General features: G+C 43.0%; 1 pseudogene; it reads left to right on the top strand.

Annotated features, from left to right (window-relative positions):
• Positions 1–833: 833 nt before the first annotated feature.
• Positions 834–1,518, top strand: LOC118990321 (malectin-like; annotated as a pseudogene).
• Positions 1,519–11,576: the final 10,058 nt, after the last annotated feature.

Raw genomic sequence — 11,576 nt, 5'->3', positions numbered from 1 at the left:
GGAGTAGGGAAAATGTCAAAAGATAGAAAACTATGGAAAAGAGATATTTTCTAGGAGATGAAGAGAAAATAAGATTCAGGGATGGAAATGGCCAAGAGATGGAGAACTTATTATTATTATTATTATTTTGCTATGATAAACCACCACTTTTTGTAGCCCTCTTGGGAAAGTTTGGGTTTTCCCAGGAGTGGCGTGTCTCTTCTGATTTTCTAGAGCAGCGCTGTCCAGTGGGACTTTCTGCAACGTTGGAAATGTTCCATTTCTGCACTTTCAATAAATACAGCAGTCACAGGCCATGTGTGGCTTCTGCGCACTTGCAATGTGGCTAAGCTGACTAAGGAGCTGAATTTAAAAATTTTAATTCGAAGTTAAACAACTACTCGTGACTAGTAGCCACCATATTTCCATTAATTACACCTGGATTATTTTCATTGCTTGCTTTGGGGATACAGATTAAGCTCTGGTAAGAGTTATCTTAAATCTGGTACACTTACAGCCATCGCTGACAAGGAGGCCTAAGTCCGACACGTCCCCGCCAACCAGTGAGGCAGAGCGGCCTGTGGTGCTGTTGCTCCGAGTCCAGGGGGCCTGGAGGCCGGCTGCGAACGAGGGTTGGCGGAGGGTCTCCTCGCTTTGGTGGCCGCCAAGCTGGGGGCCCCGGGCGGTTGAGGGAGCCGCTGTGGCGCTCCTAACACATCTGCTGCTGTTGCCACCGCCGTTCTGCGGCCCCGGGGCTCCGCGCGTTGGCTTGGTCGGAGCCGAGCTGCCGGAGACCATTCTTTGGGCGTCAACGCCGGTGGCAAAGCGCATGTGGACCTGCGCAGGACCCCCTTCCGCAAGGGCCCTTGGGAATGCCGGTTGGCAGAGCCTCTGACTGTGGCAGGAAACTGCCGCTCCTCCTTTCCAACCCCGAGGACCAGATCCTGTATCAAAACAGAGTGGTACAATGAGGAGGCCTTTGGCTACCAATGCCCAGTAAGGAGGAAAGGGACTATGTGCTGGTGTTGAAATTTGCAGAGATCTACTTTGCAAAGTCCCAGCAGGAGGTATTTGATATGCGATTGAATGGCCATGTTGTGGCGAAGAACTTGGGTATCTTTGTGTTGGGCACAGCACAGCTCATGGTGAGCTCATTCTATGAGCATCAGAAAAGGGAAGCTGAATGTCCAAGGAGAGGTGTCCACCTTCGCAGGGAAACTGACATCGAAGTTGTCAAGGGGTACTGCGACAATCCCAAAGCCTGTGCACTCTACATCATATCTGAGACAGTGGATGATGTCCCAAAGCTGTATCCTAATCCAGGAATGGAGGAGAAAGAAGAGCAAGCAAGAAGAAGACAATGAAGTATCCAATTTGAAAAGACATTCCAATAAGAACCGGGCCCAACCCCTATACCTTGGACTAGGGCAGCCTCACGTTTCCCTCCTTGGTGGTCGTCAGAGTCTTCATTCCAACCCGCTTCTGCCTCTGCCGGTTGTGAGAACAAATTTACCATCCTAACTAGGGTGAAGGCGTGTGGGAAAGGAACTTCAGAAGTATTGGTTTGGTTTTTCCTTTTTTCGCGATGATTAAAACAAACTTAAAAAAAACAAAAAAAATCAAAGAAGATAAAAAGAGGCAGCATGAGTAGAGAGCAGCCCTCGTTCACCACCTGGTCCCAAACCTGCTTCAGTCCTGGTCTTCTCTTTGCAGCCGGCCCCCAGCCATCTCCCTCCTCTCTAGGGGATCTGCGGTCAACTGGGCCCCACCTCCAGTAGGAGGCGCTCGAGACCTGGCCTGCAACCCAGACATGTGTCCTGACTGAGAATCAAATGGGCACCCATTTGGTTCTCAGGCTGGCACTCAATCCACTGAGCCACAGCATCCAGAGTGGTTTTGGCTTTTAATGAGTTCCTCCAGGGCAGCATTTCACCCTTTTACAGTTGCAGCCCTTTATTTCAGCTGTGACTTCAGCCTCAGCACTAGGACATTGAGTTGAGCAGCTGGGTGGTTGTGTCCTAAGGCTGCAATTGGGAATTTGGAGTGCTTCACAAAGCTCCCTGCTTTAAAGGATGACGTCCTGTAGCCTTGGTCCTGGGACCGCCTGCCTGGGGCAGTGGACACCCCAACTATGATTAATGGGGCTCTGACAGTGGCTTTGGTCCCCATTCCATCACAACTCCCCAGAGCTGATGAGAGGAGGAAGACTTGTCGCCTTGATTCTGCCTTGTTAGTCGCCTGGGTCACACTGAGGAAGGAGAGGTCTCTACCTCTTCACCTCAACACATCCCTTCATGACTCAGAGTCTGAGAAGGAAACCCTGGCTCCTGGGGCCATTTCCTCACGGTACTATAAGCCAAGCAGCTCTGCTTCCAAGCCCACCCTTTCCCCCTGAACTTGGGGATAGGGATGGGCACTCTTCTCTTTAGTTGTGTCTGAAAGGAAGGAACATGTTCTTATGGCTGACGAAAACAAAGGGGAAATGAGGTAATGGGAAGAAATGGTGGGGGCTGGACTGGAGTCCCCTGGGCCGAGGGCTGATCACACCTGACTCGTGATGCTGAACTTGAAAGCTTTCTTTTTTCTCCTCCAAGATGATATAGGTACATGAAGTTTAGGTTAGAGGGATGGATGGGATAGGGCACTCTTTATTTTTGTTTTTGTATTGTACAGGTCCAAAATTACTCTAAAGTAATTTTGCTTTTTTTTATTTTCCTTTTTGCACTGTTTGTTCCCATGCCTGTATGTTGAGCTAGGAGTGAGACCTGCACTGTAGGAGATCTGCCTGGGGTTTCGGGGCAATGAGTGATGCTAGATAGGGGCGGGGAAGGAGGGCCCTGGGCTCTTCTACGGGATCCACACTCTGTCCTAAGCTTTTTAGGTCCCCCTGAGGGCCTGCTTGCTAAAACTAAGAGCAGACAGCCAAGGTGGAACTCCTTTTGCCAGAGTGTGGCTTCCATTGCTTTGGGCAGACCACACAGAGAGGTCTGCTGAAGATGGCCTAGAGTCTGCTGTGTCCCTCTGATTTGGGCCAGGGGCCTGCCCGCCTCTAGTGAGGCTTTTCCAGGCTTCACTCATGCTGAAACATTGTTCCGGGAAAACTTGTGGGACCCATGTCCCCTAAACTAGATCCATTTTTTGGAAAGATTTCCACTATTAAGACGATACCTTGAGTTCTGGTGACTTGAAAGATGGTCATTTTCAAGTGTCAGTGGTGTTAGGCTCCCAGGAGGACCACAGGGCCTGCAGGGCCACATGTTGGTTTGAGAGTGTGATTTTATTCTCTCGTTCCGATTGTTTGCCTTAGACATAGTGGCCTGAAATCGGGGATCACGTAAGAAGTCATTTAGGCTTGTAAGAGATGGTATGAAGTTTGAGTTAAGTTTACCTGGGAACTGTAAAATCAAGCTTCAGAATTGTGATTTGACTTCTTTATCTTTTTTGGAGAAACTTCCATTTTAAGAAATTTTTCTTCTTATTCCACCTTTACCCTGGCCTGGGAAGACCTGGCCATGGCTTCTAGAATCTCATTTGAAAGTCGGAACACAGCAGCAGTATATATTCTCCCTCGTAGCACTTATATACCTTTCCCTAGAAAATGACTCACTGGAAGTATTACTGGAACTGCACTGAATCTATATATCTATTTGGGAAGAACTCTTATGTTTTTATTAATAAGTGTTCCTAGCCAGGAATTTGGTATAGCTGCCTTCTCAAAAGAAGCCAGGGAAAGAACCCACAGGCTCCCTACCCTCCCTTGGGGTAAGGGAGGGACCCACCCGGCTCAGCACCCGGCCTTTTCCTCCCCTGCTCTGAGCCAGGGTGGGCATTGCCTCTAGATTCAGGTCTGGGCTGGGGTCTTTCAGTCCCTGCCGTGGGGCTGCTTCCCCATCCCTGCTCTCCCCTCCCCTTTGCTGGCCAGCTCTGACCTAATTCAAGTGTCTTCTTGCCCTGAGGAGCCCTAATGGCATCAAGTGGTAATGTGTAATATTGTCCTCTATGCCTCTCCAAAGGGACTGAGGAGAACAGGTGAGCTTTCCAGAGTGAGAGACTTACAGATGCTTCTTTTTAAAACAGGGCAGGGGATATGCGTTGTTTGGACTTTCTTCTGCTATGACTCCAGGGGCAGAAGCCTGGGCTATGGCTTAGTGATATGACGGTGCAGAAGCAGAACCAATAACATCTAGGATCTGTTCAGAAACCTTAGAAGAAATCTGCTTCTCTTCTACGGGAAGATATAACGAGGGATCCAAGAGCTCTAAGAAAATTGCAAAGAAGCCTTGATATTCAAGCTTCAGAGAGTTCGGAGTAATGTTTCCCGTTCGGTCAGAGCTGGCACACTCTCTGCACTAAGACCTCTCCTGGAGCAAGAGGGCTAGACGTTCTCATTTTGTTACAAGACTAGATGGGCACCAACAGGTCAGCTGTCTAGTGAGGGTGGGTTTCTTCTCTGCACTTGGGTGGCTTGCTGCCCATCTCACTTGTCCTTTCCCAGCTGCCTTTTGGCTACCCTACTTTAGGTTGCTGAATCTTTTTGATAAGAGCAGACAATCTGGGGGCTGGCTGGGTGGGCAGGAAAAGAGCAGGATAGATCTTGTGGGATTGGCTTCCCCTGGGGAGTATGCAAACAAGGAGCCAGGACTGTGCTGGCAGCCAGGGAGACAGTGGTGCCTGGCAGGGTGGGCAGAGAGGGCCTCAGCACCTCTCGAATCCAGGCAGTCCTGCAAGGCGGGGGCACGTAGCACCAGGCCAAGCAGAACTCTGTTCTCACCGCTGTTTTGAGCTTCAGTGCTGTACTTCAGTATGAGAAAAAAACAATAACAACTTAAAGTGCACTTTCCATCTTTTCAAAAAGACAATGTTGGGAAAGGAAGGCTGAGTTTCCAGCAGGGTGGAGGAATTGGCAGGGAGAGACAGTCTGGTAAAACCAGGAGTGAGACATTCTTGTCCTCTTCCCTGATGTGTCATGGTCCAGGGAATGAAGAGAAATTTGACTCTGGGACAGTTTCCTCCTTGGGTTTTTCCTCCACCAAGTTCTCCCAGGCCAGGACCAGCTGCCTCTTCAACCATTAACCTGGTTGGTCTGGAAGCCAACCCTGCCCCTCCAGATTGGTCCTGGCTGCTCTGTTCTGCACCAAGTACTGGAGAATAGTGTCAGGTTCTTAGTAGACCTTTGTAGTTCCTACTCTAGATTCCCATCCTCTCTCTGTGGAGGCAAAACCAACTCTGTCTGTAGTCTCAACACACATTTATAGCAGCACAGTGGGATGTGACTGAGGGGCTTTGGCCTGGTTGACCTAAAATGTAGCCAATATCTCCTTTTCCAAGTTAATCACTTTAGGCAGATAAATTCTAGGTCACTTCACCTCATTTACATTTTCTGACAAGATATTGATATTCTAAGATATTGAAGTCAATAGCTAAAAGTATCTCTGTGTTATAAATGCTCTCAAACATATTTTCATATGATTGTGTAATGCTAAGGAGATGTCTGTATTTGTGTTTGGGCACAAAATATTTATCTACCTTGTTAGTGTTTTCAGTAGGAAAAGGCCAAATTCAGATTATTCAAATTATGTGTATTTACTAGAATATGAGCCCCAGGGGGGTTCAAAACAGGGGGTTTTGTCTGTTTTGTTCACTGATGTATTAGATGCCTAGAACAATGCCCAGGGCATGTTATATGTGCATTAAATATTTTGTAAAAGACTGTTTTGTTGAACTCTTCAGATTTAACTCTTATGAGTATTTGTGTAATGGTTTCTATTATTTCAGGATTGCATTTCTTTATGTAAAATTTTCATTGTACAACCAACTAGAGACTATTTTAGATTTCAAAGTTTGGAATTTACATCATAATTTTCAATCAATGGCAAATCAATGATAAATTTTTCCTGAATATATTAACATTGGCAAAAGAATCTGTTAACTGAAGTAATTTCAGAGTTGATTGTGTTGATTGTAGGGAAATTACATTTCAGGATCTCAGTTGCATTTTCTAATTTTTGAATTTTAGCACTTTACAAATTTTTTAGAACAGTTTCTTTTTTCTCTTTTTGTTATAGTTGAACAAAAAAATTTGTACTGTTGCCATTATATGCATATAGGAATCTTTGTAATACAGAACTGGCCATTCTTTTGAAGTATAATATTGAAATCTGAAAGATAATGTTGAGGAAGGAGAATTAAATTTGTTCACATGTGTCATGCAGATGCTAGTTTCAACATGGGGACCAAACCTTCAACTGAAATAGCTTAATATGACATCACCTTGTAAACAGAGGTTTCCAAGTTAGATCATGTGATACTAGCAGCTGTCTGTGTTCGGTATTGAAAAGTTCAATGTGTGCTTAGAAATTTAGCCAAGAGATTGGATCAACATGGCTATAGTGAACAAGTTCTGTCCTCTCCTGACTCTTCCTCTTTTTTCAAAACCTCTAAAAATTACAGAAAAGTTAGATGGAAACATACAGCCATACTTGTCCATGCACATACCTTGATACTGAGAAACATAAAGGGGTGCCCTCATTGGACCAGCTATTATGAGAATCCTTGAAATACAGAAGGCAGATGGGATTCCATTGAAGGCGGACAAATAAAAGTTGCATAACAGAGGCTTAATATAGAAGTGGGAATGGCTCTTGGGAATGTTCTGGGCATACAGTAAGAAGCTATTGGTGTCAGTAAGGCCCTTGGGCAAGTGTGTGAGTTATTGATTGAAGTACCACTGTAGGAAGAGTTAGGTAGGGCAGCCTCTGATTACTTGTGCATGTAGTGGGTAGCAGAAGAACCTACTCCTGAAGAGGGCAGGGGCAGTCCATGTAGGCACTTCTGCTGAAAAAACAGGCTGGTGCCCTGGATCGCTTTTGACATCTGGGAGGAAGAGAGAAACCCCACATCCTGTAGACTGGTACTAGCTCATGCCATCAAGCGGCACATCCAACATTCCCTCCTCCACAAATCCTAAAAGCAGAATGCAAAGAGAAAAGCTACAAAAAAGGTTTAAAAGACACTACTTTCAAAAGATCAATAATAAGACTCACTTTTGACCTTTTAAGAGAAGTAAAGAAACCATAAGAAGTGGAATAATGTCTTAAAGGAGCTAACCTAGAATTCTATATTCAGCAAAATATCCTTCAAAAGTGAAGATAAGAGAAAAATGTGTTTAGAAAACAAACAAACAAAATCACCACCAGCAGACCCACACAAAGAATTGCTAAAGGAAGTTATTCAGACTAAAAAGAAAATGATCCCAGATAGAAGCACAGAAATACGGGAATAAATTAAGAGCAATGGAAAGAATACATACCAGGTCAAAATGTAAAGTTCAATTGTATTCCTATGTTATAGCAATAATAAATTAGAAAATAAAAATCTTAGGTGATAAAGTTTATAATAACATTAAAAAGTAAATACCTAGGAATAAGTCTAAAATAATGCAAGATATCTACAAATCAAACTATATACTAGTTTTGAGAAATTTAAAAAAACTTAACTAAGTGGGCAGCTATACCAAATTCCTGGCTAGGAACACTTATTAATAAAAACATAACAGTTCTTCCCAAATAGATATATGGATTCAGTGCAGTTCCAGTAATACTTCCAGCATTTTTGGTAAAAACTGACAAGCTGACTTCAAATTTATATGTAATAGCAAAATGCTAAGAATAGCCAAGAGAATCTTGAAGAACAAAGTTGAAAAGACTATATCTACTGTATATCATAACTATTTATTTATTTTTAGAGAGAGAGGAAGAGAGAGAGAAAGAGAGGGTGAGAAACATTGATGTTGGAGAGGAACATTGATTCGCTTCCTCTTGGCGTACACCCTAATCGGGGTCCAGACCTGCAACCCAGGCATGTGCCCTGACCAGGAATCCAACTGGTAATCTTTTGCTTTTTGGGATGAAGCCCAACCAACTGAGTCACACCAGTCAGAGCACCACCTCTACTCTTAAGATAAAATAATTATCAGGATATAATTTATGGCTTTGGCTTTAAGATAAGCAAATAGATAGAAAAGAATAGAGTCTAGAAACAGACATACACATATGTAGTCACGTGATATATGATAAAAGTGATACCGCAATGCAGTGAGGAAAGTATAATCTTGTCTATATATTGTGCTGGGCCAACTGGATATTCATGATATGCATACGGACAACAGTGTATCTTGACTCCTCGCTACACATACCCAAACATCAGTTTTATGTAGATTGTAGGCTCGGATAAAACAATAAAGCTACTGGAAGATAACACGAGAGAGTATCCTCAGGATCTTGGGGTAGGCAAATATTTCTTAAATTGGACAGAAAGATCATTGATCATGACAACAAAGATTGATAAATTATAGCTCATTAAAATTCAGAACTTCTCTTAATAAAAAGACACCATTAAGAGACTTAAAAGGCAAACTTGTTATTCTTATTTGTTAAAGTAAGATATGAATATATGTTGAATCATTTTCTTCAACTGATACTTTTTAAATTAAAATTTTAATTTTGTGATATGTAGGCTTATTGTAAGAAATAATAAATTGTAGGAAATAATAGAGATCCTATGTATCAGTTTAAAGGTAACACTTTGCAAAACTATGGTACACACACCAGAATAGTGGCATTGAGAAGATCCACCCATCTTCTTCTGATTTTCCCAGTTTTATTCTTTTTTGGGGGGGGTGCTTTTTAAAAAGATTTTATTCATTTATCTTTAGAGGGGAAGGGAAGAAGAGAAGGAGAGAAATGTCAATGTATGGCTGCTTCCTGTGTGTTCCTCCTCAGGAACTGTCCTGCAACCCAGACATGTGCCCTGACTGGGAATCGAACCGCGATCCCTTAGTTCGCAGGCCTGCACTCAATCCACTGAGCCACACCAGCCCTGGCCCAGTTTTATTCTTGCATGTGCATGCACACATGTGTGAGTGTATTTAGTTCTATGCAATTTTATCATGTGCATGGTTTCATGTATCCACCACCACAATAAAGATACAGAGCAGTTCCATTATCAAAAAGATCTCTCCTATTGTCCTTTTTTTTTCAAAGATTTTATTTATTTATCTTTAGTGGGGAAGGAGAGAGGGAGAGAAATATCAATGTATGGTTGCCTTTTGTGCGTCTCCTGCTGGGAAATGGCCTGCAGGGAACTGGCCTGCAACCCAGGCATGTGCCCTGACTGGGAATCGAACCGCGATCCTCTGGTTCGCAGGCTTGTGCTCAATCCACTGAGCTACACCAGCCAGGGCTCCTATTGTCCTTTCATAACCATTTCTACCCCCCTTCTTTTCCTCCCTTTCTCTAGGATGCATCATTAATTTTTGTAATAACCATGATTAAGATAACTATGTGATTTAAACAGTGGTTCACAAGCATTTATCCAGGTAAGTCAAATAAATGCTGTCTACATGTTTAACAGAAAAGTGAAAGTTTAGTAGCTCTGAAAGAATTAATTCCCTTGCTTATTAAGAGATTAATAAACAATGAATACACTATAGAGGGACAATGTGTTTTCACTTGGGAATCTGTTTTTCTTTAGCCATTAGTTCTTTCTAGCCATCAAGAACTGTATTAACAACAAACCATCTACCATTCTTAAACTGAAATTCATTTATGATATTTTCTTTTTCCTCAGTGTAAGAGGGGGTATCTACTTCTCTTTTTCTTTCTTTTTTTTGCTTTACTTTATTTTATCCTTTGGAAAGTGTCCATGGTCCCATTTCTTTCTCCAGTCTGAATTTGGGCAAATTTCACTCTGTGGTAGAGACTGCTAGTCGCTGACCACATTCACGCTCTCCCTTCTCTCTCATATAAACAGAACCCCAATTTTTTTACTGAGCACAGTGTAACCAAAAGATGACATTTTCCAGCCTCCTTGGCAGCTAGTTAGGGCTATGCATGTAGCTTTGACCAATGAGTTATATATTAAATATTAATGGGACTTTGGGGAAATCACTTGAGAAATTAAAGCTGTTTTTCCCTTTTCACCTCCTTCTCTATTATGCTTCTTAAATTTTGAGTGAGCTGGCTGGAGCTTGAGCAGTCATTTTGGAATATGAAGAGACATGCTAAGCAAAGGTAAGCAGTAAATGGAAGAAACCTGGATCCCTGACAACCATGGAAACTTTGTGCCTGCCCAGGACTTCCTTCCTCTGGGCTTCTTGTGTATACAAAAGAAATAAACTTACAAAAGACACTAGCTATTAAATCATAAAATATTTTAGTGGCTTACCCATACTTACATAACAATTAGAATTCTCAAAGACCAATTCATACGATTACTTTAAATATATTTACATATTTAAGCTAGAGTTTCTCTTAGAAAGTAAAATTTAAACTAGAATCTCTGTGTGGACATTCATTGTCCTTTTTTAAATTGGGGTTGTGAACTTTGGGGCACAAACCTGTACATTTTGGGTATCATATCATGAGACTGTATCTTATGTAAAGACACAGCTCTGGCAGGGGAAGGGGGACACTGCCCCATAAGGTCCAGGTGGCCACAGAAGTCCGTTTCCCGCCTGGCCTCTGTTGGCCCGAGAGGGAGCGGCACTGCAGTGTCACTGCTGGTAGGAGTGGCAGCCAGCTTTCTCCAGTCTACTGTGCTCTACTGGCAAATATTTCACTATTCGAAAAATTGTTCCAGTCATAGTATTTGAGAGAAGATGAGCTATTTTTTTCTTGCCTAATTATTTCTCCAATTTGAGTCCTCCTCTTAGTGTGAAACCATGCCCATTCCTCCTATCAGCAGTGCCATAGACCTCAGTTCTTCACTGGACACAGTCATCTTTTCTGTCATGGACACGGCAAGGGATGCGGCTGAGCATTTCTCTGGGGCTTGAGTGGTGTGAATCACAGTAGCAGATGTGTGGGGTTTGTGAGTTGCCCCGTGGGATTGTTACCAAATTCATCTTTTGTGGGTTTCTGGTTTATGGGTCCCTCTAGCAGGACTAGGGCAGGGGTCCCCTGCATGGGTTGGAAGGCGGTGCCACTTCTCTGGACCATAAACTTCCAAACTTGGTCCGTCTGGTCACACTCATTGCTAGCTCTAGTACAGAATTTCTAATTCGGGGAGCTCCCAAGAAAATGAAGTTCCTCCAACAGAGGTTTCACAGAAAATTACACCCTCACTCAAGTTCAGAAGGTGATGGGCTACCGGTTTTGTCCCCCATAGTGCTTAGGCCAAGGAGTTTTGTCGAATTAAGGCGCTTGTTTGGGCAAAGCATGGAGCTCTAACTTCTGGACAAGGGATCGCACTTGGTACTCACAGTATTTCCAGACCTTTTGATTTGAGTCATGGTTTTGGTACATTGAATTTTTAAAATTTATTTGAGGGGAAAATAAGACTCATTTAATCAAGAGAAACTCTTATATCACAAAAGCCTAGACAATCTCCAAAACATTAGGCCTTCATTTGTATTTATTCTCTAGAAATTTCTCCTCCGCATCTGAGAATGGTGAGTAGCATTCAGTCTAGAGGTGACATCAATGTCTCCACCTCCTGTTTTCAAGTTGTCTAGGAATTTCCTCCTGATAACTCGTATGCAATTTATACTTCATAATCATAAAGGTTTATTTTAATTAATATCCATTTCTTTGTGGAAA

This window comes from Sturnira hondurensis, unplaced genomic scaffold (assembly GCF_014824575.4).
Source record: "Sturnira hondurensis isolate 20B ecotype Veracruz unplaced genomic scaffold, ASM1482457v3 Scaffold0006849, whole genome shotgun sequence".
NCBI classification, from domain to species: Eukaryota; Metazoa; Chordata; class Mammalia; order Chiroptera; family Phyllostomidae; genus Sturnira; species Sturnira hondurensis.
Note: the sequence above shows the minus strand (reverse complement) of the source record. Positions and strands in the feature narration are given on the sequence as shown.